The 14,474-nt window shown below is 34.8% G+C and overlaps 1 long non-coding RNA gene across 1 annotated transcript in view; it reads right to left on the bottom strand.

Moving 5' to 3' along the window:
* Positions 1-923: 923 nt before the first annotated feature.
* LOC307182792 overlaps positions 924-14,474 on the bottom strand; it is a 279,819-nt gene continuing 266,268 nt past the window's right edge. The window contains exon 4 of the long non-coding RNA XR_013827262.1: positions 924-1,108. This is a non-coding gene — a long non-coding RNA (uncharacterized lncRNA). The remainder of the gene's footprint in view (positions 1,109-14,474) is intronic.

Raw genomic sequence — 14,474 nt, 5'->3', positions numbered from 1 at the left:
TATATTCCAGTCTTGGGCTCTATCTTCATTTATTTTCTAAGAATCATACTATCTCCAAAAGCTATTGCAAATCAATCAGTTTCTCATAGATGACGAGTTAGTTTCACGATTTAAAAAAGTTGACAACCCAACTTGAAATTAATGGAAGTGTGTTTACATTTAACTGTTTTTACTCATAAGGTGACCCTCTGTTCCCAGAGAACCTTGTGAAATACTCCCATTGAATGTTCACCCATATTATTACTATATACTAAAAAGTCTGTTAATGGTAAATGACCTCGCCTATTAGAGAGTGCCTGCCAAGTAAATTCTCAATGTTTCCAAGATAAACAAATTAAAAGGAAGAAGGCATGCCTGGCAAAGATTAGGAAGCAAGGAATACAGTCAGCGAATTCAAGAGATACCAGTTCAGCCTTCAGACGGCACCAATGCTGGCAAGGCTCGAGTCACTTTCAAAGCAGTTTTAACAGTTACGTGTCAGAAATTCAAAACAACTCTCCACATTATGAGAAAAAAAATGTTCTTTTACTATGTAGGAAACGTAATTCTCCATCCATGGAAGGAAAGAGTTAAAATCTTTCTGTTTTTAACTCCCAAATAGTAAAGTTTTTGAGAAATCCTAAGAGATGGAATGGAACCAAGTCTAAAGTCAGTTCCCTTTCATTTTGATTTATTTCAGTCTTTTTTCACAGAGACAGCCATTGAGACAAGTATTTTTTATGTCAACTCGCTGAGGACTGACTGCAGTCATCAGAAAGATGTAATAATTGATTTCAATAATTAATTCCTGCTTGCCGAAGTAATGTTGCTTAGGCACTCCTCCACTGGCCCCAGTTAAAAGGAACTCAGAGGTAGGAGTGCATAAACAGCTACATTACTTTGGGGAGTGAAAGTCCCCTAACATACTGTAGATTTGGGAAGAGCTTTTAGGCCTGGGGCTATTTAAAGTTAATTCCTACAGAGTCCCCTGTTACCTCATGTTGTCCGTGATTTTCTAACCAATTCAGAGGAGTAGAAAGCCGAGTGGAGAGATAGGCATCTTTGCAACAATTGATCTCTGCTCAATCAGAAAATCCATCTTCACACTATATCAAAGTTCTCTCAAAAACTAAAGGGAGAGAGAAAGAGTTCTGGAAGTTAGGGCATCAGGAAGGAGGAGACCTAGGAGTAGAAAAATAATTAGAGATGAATGTCAGGAGGAAAACAAAGTAAGTGGAAAATGCTATTTGGGAAACCAAATGACCCCTGGCCCTTTTCATTGAAATGATTTCTAAAACCCCAAACTGCTTCTTACTATAGTCAAAAATGTTAAAATGAAGTCATTTTATGGTCATTTCAAAAAGGTTAAATAGGCTGTGCTTTCTTGTATGCCTAATATAAACAGAAACTAAACTGACTCCATATGACAGCATTTTATTGCTTCCTCTAAGATATTTCCATACATTTTTAAAAAATAATATTTTGTATGCCCTAATACAACCATTTAAAAGTGAAATTCAACTCAGATGCAATATTTTAGAATATTCATCCTTAATGGAAATGCTGTTAAACACTCAGATCTTTGCAAATTTATCACTGAAAAATAATTTTAACCACCTCCTTTACCCCAGATTATGTATTCAGCTCCCCTTGACCCAAGATATGTCACAAGACAGGTTTTTCACTAATCAGGAATTTACAACCCCAAACTGATTGTGCTGTCAATACTTTACTGTTAATGAAGGCCTATAAAGGACTGAAAAGCATAAATGGAAATCAGGCCCTTATTAGGCATGGACCATGCGTAGCCATGCCCAGGTACAAGAACCGACCTCTTGTTACTACTTGGTCCCAGGGCAATAAGGTTCCTGATGTAAAGAACAGATTAAAAGTAAAACTAGACCAGATGTTTTTCCTATTAGATGGATTAAGTCAGACCAAACCTAAAATTAGGAAAGCACGCAGGGCTGATTTACTACTGCGCTTGTGATCGGTGGCTGCGCTGGGAGCCGTGGCCAGTGGCTGCAGAGCCAGCTCTCCCTTTATTAATGGGGCTGTGGGAGCAGGAAGGCCTCACCCCTGACTGCTCTAAAAATGCTGAACGAGGACTCCAACCTGGTGATGAAAGCTGCTGTCTGAAGGTGGAACCTTGGTAAAAACAACATTAAAATCTACTTCAAACACAGCTGATGATACAAAGGGAAGAGGGAAAATCTAAGCTTTACTGTCTTCCTTAATAAAAATATTTGAGGAATAAGAGTACCAAATTAGACCAGCTGAAGGCACTTGTTTTTCTGAAAATACAATCTTATTATGACCAGGAAAATCAACTTCATTGAGTCTCATGTAGACCCAGATCAGACAATTCAACCCCAAGTGTTTCTTTGCATGCTGAGCTCTGCGAGTGTCTAATAGAATACTGCTACTGTAAGAGTTTGCCAGATTAACCTTACCAGATAGAAGGAGGGAGACCAGGTTTAACACAGCAAAGAGTCAGAATGTTCAGAAACTGCTGCAACTGCCAGTTCTTTGTACTGCAGCAGTTGAATGTAGCTCCTTGCCAAGAACTTGACATAAGAAAGAATTATTTGAAGAATAGCCTTTATCTTAAAATCTTATTTAAAACTTTATAAGTTTTAAGAAAAACTCAAAACAAACTTTCCCAGATAGTGTATTAAGAGTGATATCAAATAATCCTTTGGACAGTTTCACCCTTGATAGAGTCTTACTCAAAAGGTAAATTTCTTCCTAATTCTGCTAAGTTATTTATAACATAGTTACTCTTCAGTATCTTTAAATAAGTTTTGTTGTTCTTGCTGTTTGTTTTGTTTATGCTTTTATTTTGCATCCTCACAGCCAACTTTAATGTAATAGAAAGGCTATGTGGATACAAATCCAGACTTGGGTTGGAACTCCTGAGGTGTCACGTCATAGCTGTGACTTTAGATATGTCACATAAACTTCTACGAAACTCAGTTTTCTTAGTAAAAATAAGGTCAAATGTGCATCTTATAAGGTGAGATAAGATAATTCCTCTAAAAGTAGGAACCCATTCAATCCATGCCAATTATGTGTCTGCCAACCTCCTTAAGGTTTGCATTATACCAGTTCTCCTAAGAAAAAGTTTGCTCAAGATCACAAAACTGACAAGAAAGCAAGCCTTAAGTCTCCTCCCAAGACTATTCCCTCAAGTCATAGGGACTCCTGGGAAGACTAACTCTTTCCCACTTTTGCAGAGATTATGCTGATGAATTTTCCAATTTTAAATTGTTTTCAGCCCTCAAAAGTCTATATAGGGTTCAATAACATTTTTGTTGGCAGGACTGAGTTATGGTAGCCTCTATGGGTATACACTTAGTTTAAAGCCAAAACTGAGTGCCCTTGGGCAATCAAAGAGGTCCACATTGCATCTTGGTAGGAAAGAAGGGGACACAGACAGACCCTCCTAATAGAAGACCAATAGCCAGCAGATGATGTATTCATGGCTAGAAACCAGATACCTAAGCTGGACCCAAAAGCAGGAAGGTAAGAGACAGGCACAGTCATGGTTTCCAGGGAGTCAAGAAACCAAGCCAAAGGAAAAACAAAGGGACACTGAAAAGAAGAAAACTCACATGCGTACGCACACACGCGCACACAATCACACACAAGCTGATAGGACGGGTCTTTCCAGTTTTGCCTTTTTTGCTATAATGGGCAGCTTCAGAGAGCAATATCTATAGGTGAGGTAAAATGATGCCACAAATACTGGACTGAAACTTTTAAACAGGCATTTGGGAAATCTGCTGTTTGTATTCATAAGCTGTTTGCCAGCAGATGGAAAAATATTACTTTTGTAGGAACAAATGGTCACCACCTAATTTACGGCACTCTCAAAAATATTGCTCCTCTATTTCTTGTGGCTGAGGGGACACATCAGAAATTATGTACAGCAACAAGAGTATTTGTTGTACCTGAACATGTTAATTTGGAGCTCATCTATGCTGTACCAAAAGCCAGGCACATCATTTTGAAGTGTTTGCCCTTATATTTTCACTTGTAGAATGCCAGAAATGTGACCTACTCTAACATGATAAACTATATTCCAAAATAGTGGTTAATGCATGATTTGAGTGTGGCAATAATCTAGTAGAATGGCTACAATACAATAATGGTGGTGGTATCATTTAGTGAAACCTGAATTTGTCTTTCTAGCTGGGTTCTTGATTTAGTATGATTTCAGTTCTTTGGGGAAGTATGTCTAATTTTCCCCAAAAGAAGGAATCTGTCTCTAGATACTCCAGGTTGGAGTAAACATATACTAAAAGCATCAGTAATTGTGATCTTACTTGTACTTAATATTTTCTTCTTAAGTCTAGAATTCATGTAGCCTTTTATAGCTTGTCGAGTTAAGTACAAATATATGTCTGCTGTCAAAATACTTAATCCAGTTTCCTACTATGGTATATACAAATGTATTCGTCAAGTGTGAAGTGAGGGCCATGGTGTTCGAGGGAGAGATGGGCCATGTGTTTATGTGTTTGAAAAGGATCTCTATGCAACTGTCATTACTCAAAAACTATAGCTTCCCTGAAGACAGTTACCCCATCCCTAAGAGAAATGATCTTTGATTTAGTTACAACTGAAAATTTCTACAGGTAGCTACCCTAATTATTACAGAACTAAGAAGAGCATTTGCAGACCACTTTTTTCACAAACTGTATTCTCAGTGAATGCACGAATGCATTCTCAGTGAAAAACACTAGTTAGTTCATGCCTTGATATAATGCCAGCTCTAAAGAGCATAAACATCTCTCTAATTTCTTGAGATAGTGGTGTGTAGTCTAGAATTTAAAGAACTGTCATGAAAAATCAGCAATTAATGGATCGTGATCTGATGACACCTTCTTTTCATTAACATTTAGTGTAGTCCTATATTTACCTTAAAAAAGAAATGATTTAGTAGATGAAATTGTGTTTGGTATCTATCTTTATAAAAATTCCAAATTATGTATCAGGTTTTACAGAAGGTGTAGCTTATGTGTTCTCTTTACAACTGTTGCTACAGTAATCACAAGGCAGAATGGGATCTTAAGAACTACCCAAATAGCCCCTTGCCTCTAGACATGTCTATATTTAAACCAGAAAGATGGCTATTCATGCTGTTCTTCAAAACCTCCGAGGAAGCACATAGTCGTTAGATTATCATGGTAGTTATGCAATATCTGTGAGTAATATATACAACTGCCTTTTTATGGCTACTGCATTAAGAGAATTTCCATTCATTCCATTTTGAATTCTGTTCAAATATAAGTGTGAATTCACTGTTAAACAGATACATAACCTATGTAACTCAAAGGAGAATAGAATGTCAAAGAATGAAAATTGTTCTACATGAAAATCTTGTTATATTACTTTGGCAGTTTAAACTGTTAAATTAATAAAATTGTTCAGGTGTGATACTCTTTACGCAGTAAAATACTTCTGAAAATGTCTGCAAGGTGAATCATATTGAAAGCTTTCCATTTAAAGTAATCATATAATAAATACTTTACAAAGTAAATAATCTTTTTCATGAATTCAAGCATATTTTCACCTAAACTGACACTCACCTGTATTCAAGTTTAATATTCAAGTTAACTGTCACACCAAATTGTATAGAGCCCTCTTCTACTGGGCCAATAGGAAGTCAAATTTTCGGCTTGATATCTTTTATTACAAGGTCATTATCTGAGTCAGTTTTTGAATTCAGGCTACTATAATAAAAATACCATAGACTGGGTGGCTTAAACAGCAAGCATTTATTTCTCATGGTTCTGGAGGTTGGGAAGTTCGGGATCAAGACAATTGTAGATCCTGTGTCTGGTGAGAGCCTGTTTCCTGATTCATAGATAGCTGCCTTCTCACTGTATCCTCATATGGCCAAAAGAAAGAAGGGAAGCAAGCTCTCTCATGTCTCTTCATATAAGGACACTAATCCTATGATGAGGGCTCCACTCATGACCCAATTACCTTTCGAGGGCCTTATCTCCAAATACCATCACATTGGAAAATAAGGTTTCAACATATGAACTTTGGGAGACATAAACATTTGGTCCCTAGCAGTTGTTTTGAAGTTATTTATTTTTAATGAGGTATAACATCAAATTATACAAAATTCAAAAGGATAGAAGAGACTATTGTGAAAAGTAAGTTACCCTTTGTTATGGGCTGAATTGTGGTCTCCTCCAAAAATTCATATGTTGAAGCTTTAATCCCCAATACCTCAGAATGTGACTATATGACAGGGCCTTTAAAGAGGTGATTAAGCTAAAATGAGGTCATTTGGGTAGGCCTTAATCCAATCTGATCCTTCTAAGAAGAGGAAATTTGGGCACAAAAAACGACACCAGGGATGTGTACTCACAAAGGAAAGCCCATGTGAATACACAACAAGAAGGTGGCTATCTATAAGCCAAAGAGAGAGGCCTCAGAAAAAATAAAGCCTGCCAACACCTTGATCTTGAACTTTTAGCTTCCAGAACTGTGAGAGAATAAATTTTTATTAAGCCACCCTGTCTGTGGTACTTCGCTGTGGCAGCCCTAGCAAACTAGTACACTCTTTGACCTCTCTTCTTCAACTTTAGCAGTTTCTTATGTATAGCTCCAAGGAGATTTTATGCAATATACATGCATGGATACATAATACTATACACTCTCTTCTGGATCTTTCTTTACTTAGTAATAGATCATGTACAGAACTTCATATCAAAATGCCCACCATAGAAATTATATCAATTTTGACTCATACAAAAACAATGTATGGGAGTATATATTCCTACACTCTCACTGGCATTGGCATGTATAAAACTTTATATGTGGTTTCCCATTGTAGTTTTCTTTTTGTGTGTGTGTGGTACGCGGGCCTCTCACTGCCGCGGCCCCTCCCGTTGCGGAGCACAGGATCCGGACGCACAGACTCAGTGGCCATGGCTCACCGGCCTAACCGCTCCGTGGCATGTGCGATCTTCCCGGACCGGGGCACAAACCCGCGTCCCCTGCATCGGCAGGCGGACTCTCAACCACTACGCCACCAGGGAAGCCCTCCCATTGTAGTTTTAATAGTATTTCTATTATTATGAATGATATTAAGCTTTTTAAAAATTCTTTTTAAGAGTTATTTGAATTACCTTTTCCATAAACCATTTGTTCAGGTTTTTTCCCATTGTTCTACTGGGTTGCTGATAATTTTATCATTAATTTGATGAATTCCTTACATATTAAGAACATTAGCCTTTGCTCTATAATACGTGTTTACAAATTATTTTTTCTCAATTTATTATTTGTCCATTGTATATGTTTATGATGCTTTTCCCATGTACATTTTAATGCAAATTTATTAACTTACTTAAGTCTCTAAATTATGTGTCACATTTAAAAAGGCCTTCCTCCCTCTGAGATTTTTTAATCTTTATTTTCTTCTAATAACTTAGTTTGAACTTTTCATTTGAGTCTTTGATCTATCTGAAATGCATTTTATTGAAAGAAAGGAGGTAAGGAGTGAGTAATTTTTTAAAGACATTTATCACATTGTCCCAACACTTCTTATTGAATAAACCACCTTCTCCCCATTGATATTCAGTGTCACCTTTATTACATATATATATATCTGTTATGTTTTGATACATTCTTGAATATTTGTTCTGTTCCATTAATCTATGTGTAAATTCCTTTCAATGACTAATAATTTTCACTCTTGTAGAATTATAGTATGTTCTGACGTCTTTTAGGGTACAAATTTCCTCATGACTTTTCTACTTATGAATTTCCCTGACTATTCATGCACATTTATTCTTCCAAAATTCTTTTAAATCAGTTTATGTAGTTGCTAAGAATGATTTGGATTCCATTAAATGTGTACATTATTTTATAAATAATTGATACCTATAGTATATTGAGTCTTTCTATACAATACTGACAACTTCTTTTCCAGATACATTATTTTAGAGTTTCCATTAGAATTATGCTGTTTCCTTTATACAGATCTTACACGCTCATTGTTTTATTTATTGCTAAGTATCTTACCATTTTTTTTGCCTTTTAAGTGGAATATGGCACATTCAGAAAAAAAAAGATGGAAATCTAAGTATAAATAAAGAAATCACACGTCAAGACAGAAAAGAGATTACCAATAAATAAAAGTTAATCAGACAGTTATCAGACCTCTCATTTGCAACATTTGAAGCTACCAAACTAGAGATTACTGATGGAGAGAAATTAGTCACACATCAAGATGGAAGATAATTTTAGACTGCAATAAATCAGAGAGTAATCACTCAATCCATATCAACAATAAATAAATAAGGACTCTAACCAAATAACAAATGAGTCAAAAATCAGACTGTATAATGAGGAGAGGTGAAGAGAAGAAGGAACCAGGGTGAATAATAAACTCCAAAAGATAGATAAATAGGATAGATAGATAGATAGATGGTAGATAGATGATAGATAGATACTGTAGGATAACAGGAAAATGTTATATGAGTGTTTTTTATGTCTTTTGAAGCTGAGAAAACATACAGCAAAGAAAGTTCTAATTATAGTCCAGAACCAAAAACACTAAACTGTCTAACTGAAACTTAGAAGTCTGGGTAGGGGTAAGGACAGGAGGAAATAATGTTCTAAAATTTAGGTTGGGGTAGGGGGATGGAAAGATAAGTAAAATCATCCCGATAGTTTTCTTTTTATGAAGGAGTAAGGAACAAAAGGAAATAGGGCATCTTGCTGAATGACATGGTATCTTGTTTCCAAATAGCAGTAAAAAAAATATTTGTCTAAATATGAGAGCTGGGAAGGGAATATAACCATAAGTTAAATGGAAAATCAGAAAAGAATTTCCAAATTAACCATGGGAGAAAAATAGAATAAATGGCAACTTAATCTCACCAACAAAAATAAGGGAAAGGAAAATTAAGGGGGAAACAGATTAAATAAATATACACAAATGTAAGATGAGAGGCATAAAATAAATGAATTTGTCATTACACTAAATAGCCTGAATCTCCCATAAAAGATTAAATTGAGTCTACAAAAGAAAAGCCAGTTCTATGCAGTTTATAAGGAATATACTTAAATTGAAAAATAAAAATTTGTATTGCAAATCCTATAGAAACTACTAAAAGTTTTTAAAAGAGGTATAAATGTTAAATAAATAGAAATAAAATGGAATTATAAAAAATGTTCAATTAAATCCCAGAGTACAGAGAAAGAGGGGGAAAGTAACAAAAAGCTAATAAAAGCAAAATAGTAAAAGGCTAGTATCTTTCTATAGCTTAATACAACCTAATCAATAATCACTTTACATAAGAATTATCTAAACATACTCATTAAACAACAGAGATTCTCAGATTGGATAAAAAGACAAGACCCAGCTAGATGTCATTTCAAAGCAACCCACTTTAAATATAAGACATAGGTTCATTAAAGTAAAAAGATAGAGAAAGTTATAGCATGCAAACACTAACCAAAAGAAAGCTGGAATAACTATACTAATTTCAGATAAAATAGACTTCAGAACAGGGACATTAGTAGTGATAAAGAGGTACTTCAGACAATAATAATAAGGTCAATTTTCTAAGAAGACATAAATATCCTAAATGTGTATTAACAACAGAACTTCAGAATGCATGAACCAAATACTGATAGGTGTTAAATAAAAAGAAAAAAGAAAGAAAAGAAAAAAAATAATCAAGTCCATGATTTAGAGTTAGAGGCTTTTTCTTTCAGTAACTGATAGAATAAGTAGGAAGAAAAAACAGTAACGACTTGACCAATATGATCAGCTAACATAACCTAATAGATATTTATAGAGTATCCCACCCAACAGAAGTATATCACACATTCTTCTCAAGTGCACGTGGAATAGTCACAAAGATATCTTCTGTGCCATAAAAAAAAAAACTTTAATAAATTTGAAAGAATATCAATAGAAACTATACAAAGTATGGTCTTAGATGATAACAGGATTAAACTAAAATTTGAAAGATATCTGAAAATGCTCACATATTTGAAAATTAAACAAAACACATCTAAATAATCTGTGAGACAAAAAGGAAGACTCGAGGAAAATTTTAAATATTTTGAAATAAAGGAAAATGAAAATACAACATGGTAAAATTTGTGGGATGCAGCTAACAGTGCTTCGAGGAAAATTTATAGCATTAAATGCTGGTATTAGAAAAGAACAAAAATCTAAAATAAATAACTTATCTCCCTACTTAAGAAACTAGAGAAAGAGGAGAAAACTAAACCTAAAGCAAGCAAAAGGGGGGAGAAAACATAGAATTGCATACTACTTTATTAAAATGTTTTTGAAAATCAACTAGGATGATAAGGGATGCAGGATGGAATGTACACTGTAACAAATGAATCTAACTGTATTACAAATGTCTATAACATAAACTCACTGAAGGGAGCAAGAGGTGGAAGAAGGAGCTCTCCTCAGTATCTTTGGAAAATGGTCATTTTATTGTACTTGACACTCTAAAGACAAAAACAACAACAACAACAAAAAACCAAAGCTGCACATAAATATTGTACTTTAATTTGTATTGTTTTTTCTCACAGGGCAATGAGTTAGCAATTCTGAAACTACTTTATATATATTCCAGATTTGAACAAATAATTAAATAAATTGTAGATAATGGGAGAGAATAATCTCTCATTGTAAGAGAAAGAGATTACAAATAAATAAGTGGCGAGGGGTGGCAGATTTAAATGAATCCTTTTGTGCTGGATTAGAATCACAGATGTCAGTATAAATTCATGTTTATTTTAACATACTAATAGATAGATAGATACAGAAATATAGATGTGTGAATGTGTTTTAATATACATGAAATGATTCCTAGCACTGTCTACTAGAGGGTCTAGATGCAGTGACACCTCAGCAGCAATGAGCACACCCATCATTCATATTTTGTTTCCTAAGCATCATTCTTCATTAAGAGGATCCATTTCTCCAGAGAAATGGCTTATTTCAGAAGTGGAACAGAGAAAATACGAGATGAACCTGAAGCATCTTGTAGCACCAAATAAGGAAGTGCTCAAAAATTTAAAAATAAAAAAGAATGGAAGCATGTCAAAAGGACAGAGGAGCCAGCCTAAAAGAGCCCCCATTGGTCAAAGTTGTTTTTGTTTGAGCATCAAAATTAACAAACATAGTATTGAGTTATAACCAAAAGAATAAAATAAATACCCTTGAGTCAATGCTGATATAAATACATGATTGAATGAATAAATAAATATATAGATAAATAAAAATTCACAAATCTTTACAGAAGAAATCTAAATAATACACATAAATATTCCTCCTGCCAGAAGGTGGAACTTAATTTCCCTCCTCTTCAGGGTAGATTGGACTTAGTGACTCATTGAGAGTGATTTGAGTATAGAAAAAGAAAAAAAATAGTAGCTCTACACTGGAGAAACCTATCAGACATCATCTTAACCAAGTGCTCAAGGTTAATATCACCATTGGTAAGTCATGTTGATATCATGTACTCCCTGATGTGATGAAAAGGGCACTTCACCCCCATGCTATTCTTCCAAAAGAACCATAATTCCAGTCTAATCATAAGAAAACATCAGACAAATCCAAATTGAGGGACACTTTACAAAACACCTGATCAGTACTCCCCAAAACTGTCAATACCATGAAAAACAAGGATAGACTTAAGAAACTCCCATGAGGTTTAAATGAAGAGATATGAATGTTAAATGCCCCACTGTAACCTGGGTTGGATGCTAGAATAGAAAAAGGACATAGCAGCTTTTGAATGAAGTCTATTAATTATATTGAACCTATGTAAATTTTTAATTTTGACAAATGCACTATGATTATATAAAAGATTAGCATTAGGTTCCCCTAATGCTAACTGGAGGGAGGGTATATAGGAACTCTCTATACCACCTTTGCAAGTTTTCTGTAAAACTAAACTTTTTTCAAAATAAAATTTTTAAAAACTATCTGCCAAACATGACTATAATCTCTGAGTAGAGTTTCATATAATAATAATGCTAATACAGTATTGAAACACACATACACGGAGGAAGTACCACAAAAGAAACATTATTTTTTGAAATAGAATGCCCATATTTTTAAGTTACTTTCACATCTATAGAAGTGTCTCACTATAGTTTTTATTTTTTAATGCATATTTTAGTTATAGTGGTAAGCTCCTTAAAGTCTATATAAACTCGTACTTTTTCAAAAAAAACTTGCTGTGATTGCATGCAGTGATAAAGATGCCTTTAAGAATGTTTCACAGATGCTTCAAATCATTCATTTCTCATAAACATATGGGGTCTATTCTTCCGTCACTGTGTGTAATTCCTATTGACACTAATGGGAAGTATGCATGCATATCACTATAATTTGCCTCAAACAAACTGAAAATCATCACTGTTGAGATGAGAAAGTAAAAAAACCAAACAAGGAGAAGAACTGACTCCCTAAAACTCAGATTCTAGAATTTCTTGTCACAAGAAATTCCAGTCAAGGAGAATTAATCCATAGTGATTTCAACACAATAAACTACAATAATTCAAAATATAACACTGAAGGAGAGCAGAATTTGCCGCCCCAAAATATGCCTCTTTGGCATAAGGATTATTTTAGGCTGATTATTTTTAAGAAACAGCAGACACTGGAGAAGCTGTGATAACCAAGTAGAAGTTGCCCTTTTGAAAGAGATATTTACATTTGTAAGGGAAATCTCCATTTTTAGGGTGTCTCCATCTCTGTAGTGGAAAGAGAAGGATGACCCCAAATCTCTAGAAACTCTAGACTTAGAAGGCAGACACTTAAGTCTGCTTAACAACCTTACCCTTATTCACTGAGCTTTTCCTAGCAAATTCCCATACTGGCCTCCCCCCAACCCACCCCCAAATCTTTTGTCTTTATCTGAAGTTGATATTTAAAACGATGGCTTGGCCCATTTGGGGAGGCTACTCAGTTTTCCTGGGTATCTTTTTTGGGTCTACAGGAGGTACACATATTTGTTTTGTTTATTTTTCTCCCATTAATCTGTCTTTTTATTACAGGGGTGTCTCAGCCAAGAACCTAGAAGGGTAGAGAGAAAATTATTTTTCTTCCCCCACAATACTTAACAGTTATTATATTTTTAGAGCATATTATCTTCCTGAATATAATAAATTATCTTTTTTCAACTGTAATACAGAAATAGCTAAACATTTTTTGATACAACTGAACAAAAATCCCAATGCTACAAAAATAGCTCTAAGCTACTAGGTGGCAACTCTATGTGTTATATATTTTTAGGACTTTTATTCAGATCTATTGGCTGCTCATTTGTTCAAATCTCCTTTTACAAGATTATATACCTATTTTTAAACCTTAAGTTAAATATAGAATTTTTTCCTATTTAAAATTTAAGATTATAACATGTATCCACCAAGAAGGAGAGTCTCAAATTAGGGAGATTTGTTCACTGTTCCATTATCCCATTTCCACATCAGAAAACATAACAAAGTTCCTGGTTGTGTATCTCAGCAGTGTCATTTTGGCCAGATTCCAAGATGTTGCTTTAGATCTCAGTGGGAGGCAGCCATTATGTGTTTGGGGGAAGCCATCTGAAGCTGGCAGGTGAGCCAATTCTATCACTGAGGAGAAAGTACTGCTAGTAAAGTCACCTTGTGACAAGTGTCTCCCCGCTGTGGGTTAACTTCCAGAAAGAAGGTTTGGAGAACACATAACAGTTCACAACAAGGAAATCAAGCAAAATAAATAGGGCATAATTTGACACTGTTAAAATAAGAAGTGTCACTGGTGCAGCTATGAAGTAGGAGTTATGAAGAGCTTCTCTGAGATTAACCATTTAGCTAGACAATAAAATAGCTTGCTGGTCAAGCCAAAGACATTACTCTTAATGCTTAAACTGATGGAGACTAGTGAATAAGTCTTTTTCATAAGTAGGGCTGCCAAAGAGTAGCAACTAGGTCTTAAGAGGCATGCATGTGTTCATGTAGTTATTATGCCGCAGCAGAGAGAAATAGAAATATCATTTAAAAAAACAGAGTACGATGAGTTTTAAAAGAAATTTTCAACACTTGTATAGAATTGACCAGAAAAAATATTGTGTGGAAACATAGCTTCTTTTCCAAATCCACTTGGCTCTTGTTAGACTGAACAGAAATAATTCCACATTATAGTTTTCTAATACCAAAATACTGTCATTCAATTTTCAAATGTTCTTCAGCACATTCCCAAATGGTTTAAACTATATGTAAGACATGTCCAGTGGAAAGAACATGAAGTCACATGAAATAGCTCAGACAGAAATATTGGCATAAATTATCCAAAAAAAAAAAAAAATCGCCAAGTAATAACAGCGTCTTCAGTGCTTTCACAGTTGTACACCCCTCTCCCACTTACTAACAAAAGTAGGCCATACGTGCTTTCTTTATAGGTGCCCAGTGCTCTCACTTGGACTTTCACTTCAGCACTGCACACCTAC

The sequence above is a fragment of the Stenella coeruleoalba genome, assembly GCF_951394435.1.
Source record: "Stenella coeruleoalba genome assembly, chromosome: 2".
In the NCBI taxonomy this organism is placed as follows: domain Eukaryota; kingdom Metazoa; phylum Chordata; class Mammalia; order Artiodactyla; family Delphinidae; genus Stenella; species Stenella coeruleoalba.
Note: the sequence above shows the minus strand (reverse complement) of the source record. Positions and strands in the feature narration are given on the sequence as shown.